Genomic DNA, 6,000 nt, shown 5'->3' with positions numbered 1-6,000 from the left:
GGCCCGAGTCGGTGAGCTCACACCGCGCCGGCGCGCCTCACGGGCGGGGCCTGTGACGCTCGACGTGCGCGGCGCAGACTGTAAGCATCACGCGGACGAAGGCGGGGCCTAGGCGTGACATCCTGAGAGGCGGGGATCTAAGGGCGGAGCTACGTGGAGGCCGGGGTGTGGGTGGGGCCGCGAGGGAGGGGTGGAGTCACGAGGGAGAGGGGGCGGAGCCACGTAGTGGAGTCGCGAAAGTCTTGATTCTCGGCCGGCAGGGCCCTGAGATAGCTCTGCTTCTCAGGTGTAATTTTTTTGGCAGGAGTTACATGTCTCTGGGACTGTAGGAGTGGACCCTTTATGTGGTCTCCCCAGTTCTGTTTTGAAGTTTCTCCGGCTGCCTTGGCTTGGGTTGGACAGCCCCAGACAGTACCTTTGACCGCTGCCGGAAGGCAGTCACGTCTCAAGCAGAGGCACAAGCTTCTCGCCAAATCATATCTAACAGTTTGAAATGCCGGTTCTTTGAAAGCCCAAGGCTGCATGTGTTCCTAGGAAACTTTTTTCTCTTCAAATTCAGAAGCTCGACTCTAGCGCAACTATGAGGAATAGCCTGCTCCTTTTACGGGACCGCATTTCCTGGATTCTCTTCTCTCAACCACGGGGAGCAAGATCAGAAACATTCCAAGGGGGGGGGCGCTTAAGTGTCTCTCTCCATAAGCTCAAATCCTAGCCACAGACCTTGCCTCCGCCGTTGACCGGTGTCTTGACCCTTAGGTTCCTCCTTTGTAGGTTGTGGATCTTAAGGCTCTCCTCGCCCCCTTCTCTCAAAGGTTCTTCCTAAGGGACAAACCACGGGATGACCAGCAGGTGGCGCCATCACTCCATCTATTCTACTAGCTTGGGCAGCTAGGGATAGTACCCCAAAGAAATCCTGCACGTGCCCCCCAAAAAATGGTTATGGTGTGTACTCATTCATAAGTGTATATTAGCCATAAACAAAGGACATTGAGCCTATAGTTCACGATCCTAGAGAAGCTAAGTAATAAGGTGAACCCAAAGAAAAACATATATAGAGCCACCTGGAAATTGGAAACAGACAAGATTGCCTGACAAAATCTGGGAGCTTGGGGGCGGGGGAGGAGGGGAGAAGGGAGGAGGTGAGGAGGAATGAGATAGTCGAGATGGAGGAAGGACAGATATGAGAGCAAGGAAAGAGGTATCTTTTTTTAAAATATTTATTTATTTATTTATTTGTTATATATACAATATTCTGCCTGTGTGTATGTCTCAGGCCAGAAGAGGGCACCAGGTCTCATCACATATGGTTGTGAGCCACCATGTGGTTGCCAGGAATTGAACTCAGGACCTTTGGAAGAGCAGCAGGCAATGCTCTTAACCACTAAGCCATCTCTCCAGCCCCCAGGAAAGAGGTATCTTGATTGAGGGAGCCATTATGGGGTTAGCAAGAAACCTGGCTCTAGAAAAATTCCCAGGAATCCACGAGGATGACCCCAGCTAAGACCCTAAGCAATAGAGGAGAGGGTGTCTGAACTGGCCTTGCCCTGTAGTCAGATTGATGATTATCTTAAATATCGCCATAGAACCTTCGTCCAACAACAGATGGAAACAGAGGCAGAGACCCACATCTGAGCACTGGACTGAGCTCCCAAGGTCCAGTTGAACAGTAGAGGAATGAGAATGTGAGCAGGGAGGTCAAGACCATGAGGGGTTCACCCACTGAGACAGTTTGCCTGAGCTAATGGGAGCTCACCAACTCTAGCTGGACTGGGAGTGAACGAACAAGGGATAAAACTAGCCCCTCTGAATGTGGTTGACAGTTGGGGCAGACTGAGGGGCCACCGGCAGTGGCACTGGGATTTGTCTCTACTGCCTGTACTGGCTTTTTGGGATCCTATTCTCTTTGGATGTGTACCTTGCTCAACCTAGATGTAGTAGGGAGGGCCTTGGACTTTCCACAGGGCAGGGTGCCTTGCCCTCTCTTAGGATTGGAGAGGGGTGGGGTGGGAGGGTGTGTGGAGGGAGTGGAGTGGGAGGAGGGGAGGCTGTGGGAATTTGGATTGATATTTTTTAAAGTAATAATAATAATATCCTGCACAGGTTGGGAAATAAGAGGCCCTTCAGCAAGGAGAGAAAGTGGTGGACAGGATGAGTAGTGACATCATTGCAAATCAATTCTCTGAGTTCCCAGGTGACCATCTGACCTGGAGTCTGTCTTTGCTTCTCAGTGTTCCGGGGTTCCAGGGCTCTGAGGTGGTGGCAGAGTGAGAATTCTTGCTGGGGGACAGGACATATGCCCCTGGTCACCTCCCTTTGACCACTCTTTCCTGAACCACAGGGGTCCTGGGCCTGAGCCTGTGACTAACTCCCTTGTAAACTTTTCCCTCTGCTCCAAAGAGGGAGGATAGGAAGGCCAGGCTCCTGAGGATTTCAGGGAAGGCACCAGAAGTGTGGGTCATCGTGGTTGACAGCCCTGGCCCTGGCTGTGACTCGTCCATTCCCACCTCCTGGGCTCCTTGAGAGTCACCCAATCTGTGAGCTAAGTGTGTTTCCCTGTTATCAATTGTAGTGGGATTTCCTGGGGACCCTGCATTGGAGCATCTCTGGGCTGGTCTTTGACTGCCCCCTTGGGGCGCTCAATAGCCGTGTGCCATCGAAAAGGGACAAGGTGTGTCCTGCACATTCCTTCATTTGGTGGGCCTCAGCTTTCTGGCCTGTGGGTCAGGAATGATGATGGCATTGGTTGGTGCTTATTGAGAGCCCACCACGCCAGCAATGAGCACATGGATTGTCTGGGCACACACAGAGATGCAGGTGGGCGGAAGATCCGGGACAGGATGAAATTCTGCATGTCCGACACAGGAGCTTCTGGGGCAAAGGTCAGTCATCCTGGAAGCAGTGTTCACACCTTTACCTCTCAACAACTGCTTCTGTGTTCTTCATACGCTGGGTATTTTATTGTCCTGCCTATTGGAATACTGGCTCCGGCCACTTCGTTTTCTAATTTTATTAAATAATTAAATTTATCGTGTGTGTTATATGTGTGTGAGCATGTTTGCACACGTGTGGGTATATGTGGTGTGTGTGTGTGTATGTATGTGGGGGTGTAAGGATGATCTGTGGCGTCATCCTGAATGGCTCATCCGCTTTATTCATCGGAACAGGGTCTTTCAACCAAACCCAGAACTCGCCCATATGGCTGGTGTTCTTAGCTAACTTGCTCTGGGGATCCCCAGTGTCTGCCATACAAGGCTAAAATTACAGGCAGTCCATCTCGCCCATTGGATGAGCTCTGGGATCCGAGCTGCGGTCCTGGTGCTGGGACAACAAGCACTTTATCCACTGAGTCCTAGACCCAGCCCTCTCCGATCATTTATACCATAGTTCTGTTGATAGGGAGGCCAGGAATAGGGTAGGCAAGGACTGGGAGGCCAGGGAACTGGGTGGGGGGGGGGAGGGCGCTCAGCAGGTGGTGTCCCTATTACAGGTGGTGTCCGCTCTGTGTCCCCCCACAGCCCCAGGTTATCCTTCCCAATACCACCTAGCAGACTGGTAAAAGAGATGGGAAGTCAGCGCACAGAAGCTGCCCTTTGCCTGGGTCTGTTTGGTTCCTTGGGAACTCTTGCCTCTGCCCCTAGCAGGGGTTACTGTTTGGGTGGTTGCTGTAGACACTGAACCTGGTATGGGACTTGCCACGCAGCTGCCACTCGGGAAGACAAGGAAAAGCGCAGTGAGCCCATTTCCCTGCCTGATCTAGCCCTGGGGTTGTACTATTGGGTCCACATCTGCTCTGAGACCTTCACTGGACTTCTGGTCACTGGACACTGGTCAGCTGGCCCCCTGGGAATCAGATGAGGAACTAGACAATGCTTTCTCTGCAGGACTGGAGAGAAGGTTGCCCTAGTCTGATGGGTTTTAGGAGGCCTACTCACCACTTGGGGCTTGGAGCAGGGGTGAGTCCTGGGGCTCTTTAAATTTTCCATTATACGCTCATTTTCGCTGTAGAGGGGCAGAGGGACTGGGTAACAACCCGCCCAGGTGTAGCTCCTGTATGAGGACGTGACTGTTAGGGTGGGGCCTGCCCTAGGTACGAGGCCCCTCTACACAGGACTGTAAACCTGGAAAACAGGTTCCTCCACCCAGGGCGGGCACGCGGGAGGCTCTGTGAGCTCACCACAGCCAGCTGCCTTCGTTGCTGCAGATTGGAGCCCTGGAGGTACTGTGGGCACCAAGAAATGGTGGGGGTTTTGGAGGGAATGTGTGGCCCCAGAACCAAGCCCGGGAGGCTCTGTCTGGTAGGCAGAGGCCTCTGAGAGCCTCCCTCCCTGCTCCTGTGGGCTTCCTAGTGAGGGTAGGACCAGGAGCAGGAAAGTTAGCCCTTCTTGGAGACCGTGTACCCTGGGAAGGGACTCTGGGTAGTTCTGGGGGCACAGGCAGGTGACTGGGATGTTACCCTTAGCCAGAACCCAGGGTAGAAGTGGTTATGTTCCTTTGTGGGCCCCAGAGACAGGAAAATTTGAATTCTCAATGCTGAGCCAGCGTGGGCCTCTGGGGCTTTGTGCATTCTCAGAACTTGGAGCTGAGATGGACACAGAGCCCTGGGGCTGGGGAGGAAGGAGCTTGGTTCTGGTGGCATTACCTCAGGTTAGTGGTTAGCATAGGACTGAACTCAAGTCTGGCTGGTCCCACTTCTCTTTATCTGCCGATGGAATGAGTGTCTAGCACTGGGCAGCAAGACTTTATCGGTGGGGTGAGGGGTCCTGACACGGTGGCCATCATCCTGAACCTCGCTGGATAGCAAGGGGTTTACATAAAGGTTCCCAGGAAGCTGGGTGTCGGTGGCACACAGGAGGCAGAGGCAGGGGTATCTCTGTAAATTGGAGGCCAGCCTGGTCTACAGAGCAAGTTCCAGGACAGGCTCCAAAGCCACACAGAGAAACCCTCCCTCGAAAATTTAAAAAAAAAAATTAATTAAAGTTCCCAAGGAGTGGAGATCTGGGAAGGGGGGGGGGGGCTCTGTCCACGAGGAAAATTTGGCCATACAGGATAGAGATGATGGGCAAATTGTGACTGAGCAGGGATACAGGCCTTTCTATCCCCTTCCATAGAGCTGCTCACCCCAGGGCAATACCTGAAGAGTAATCCCTGGCCAGTGAAGCTTGAGGGAAGCCTAGGCTGGGAGCAATGGGCCTAGAAGGTCAGCTCTTCATGGACAGGGCTAGGGACTGTATAGCTAGCTGTCGGAGACCGGGGGCTAGAGGCCGTGAAGCTCCGTGGCACTCACCAGGCAGCCCTCCGTACAGGGGGAGAACCTGGAGCAGGAGGCTGTGGGGAGCATGGGTAGGGAAGGCACCTGCGCCTCAGCCGCCTTCATGTCTTTACCCTTCCTAGGCCCCAGCTCCTGTCTCAGGGTCTGCTGGGAGATGGTGGTTGGGCAGTGGAGGCTTTAACTGTAGGCAGAGGTCTGCCAGTCTTTATCAGCATAGATTCTATGAGGCAAGCCTGGGATCTAGGACATCTCCGTGTCCCCCTCTGCTTTAAGCCAGGGCCAAGCTTAGAGCTTGGCACATGCAGAATGCGGGACAAGCAAGAAGCTGCCAGATGGTAGTGTTGAAGCTTGTAGTTGGGTGAGGAGAAAAACCAAAAATTTCCTTCTCTTCTTCTTTTTCCTTTCGTGTGTGTGTGTGTGTTTTTCGAGACAGGGTTTCTCTGTGTATCTTTGGAGCCCATCTGTTCTGGAACTCACTCTGTAGACCAGGCTGGCCTTGAACTCACAGAGATCCACCTGTCTCTGCCTCCCGAGTGCTGGGATTAAAGGGGTGCTCCACCACTGCCCGGTGAGAACCATAATTTCTGATCTCTGATGATCCCTGGACTCCCAGAGATGTTGTGATGCTTTCTTGGCCTTAGATGTGAGAGTTAAGAATGGCCAAGGCTGGTGAGCAGCGGCTGCCTGCGGGTTGTGATGGCCTTGAAGGACAGATGTGAGGCGGGTTTAGG

General features: G+C 53.2%; 1 protein-coding gene across 3 annotated transcripts in view; it reads left to right on the top strand.

Moving 5' to 3' along the window:
• The first annotated feature begins 4,145 nt into the window (after nt 1-4,145).
• The window catches only part of LOC121443544 (1-phosphatidylinositol 4,5-bisphosphate phosphodiesterase eta-2), a 77,262-nt gene continuing 75,407 nt past the window's right edge, over nt 4,146-6,000 (top strand). For all 3 annotated transcript variants that reach the window (XM_041645315.1, XM_041645319.1, XM_041645318.1), the window contains exon 1: nt 4,146-4,216. The gene's annotated coding sequence lies outside the window, so the exon portion shown is untranslated. The remainder of the gene's footprint in view (nt 4,217-6,000) is intronic.

Source organism: Microtus oregoni, unplaced genomic scaffold (assembly GCF_018167655.1).
Source record: "Microtus oregoni isolate MIOR12 unplaced genomic scaffold, Mior012 000109F_ref0000275, whole genome shotgun sequence".
Taxonomy (NCBI): domain Eukaryota; kingdom Metazoa; phylum Chordata; class Mammalia; order Rodentia; family Cricetidae; genus Microtus; species Microtus oregoni.
Note: the sequence above shows the minus strand (reverse complement) of the source record. Positions and strands in the feature narration are given on the sequence as shown.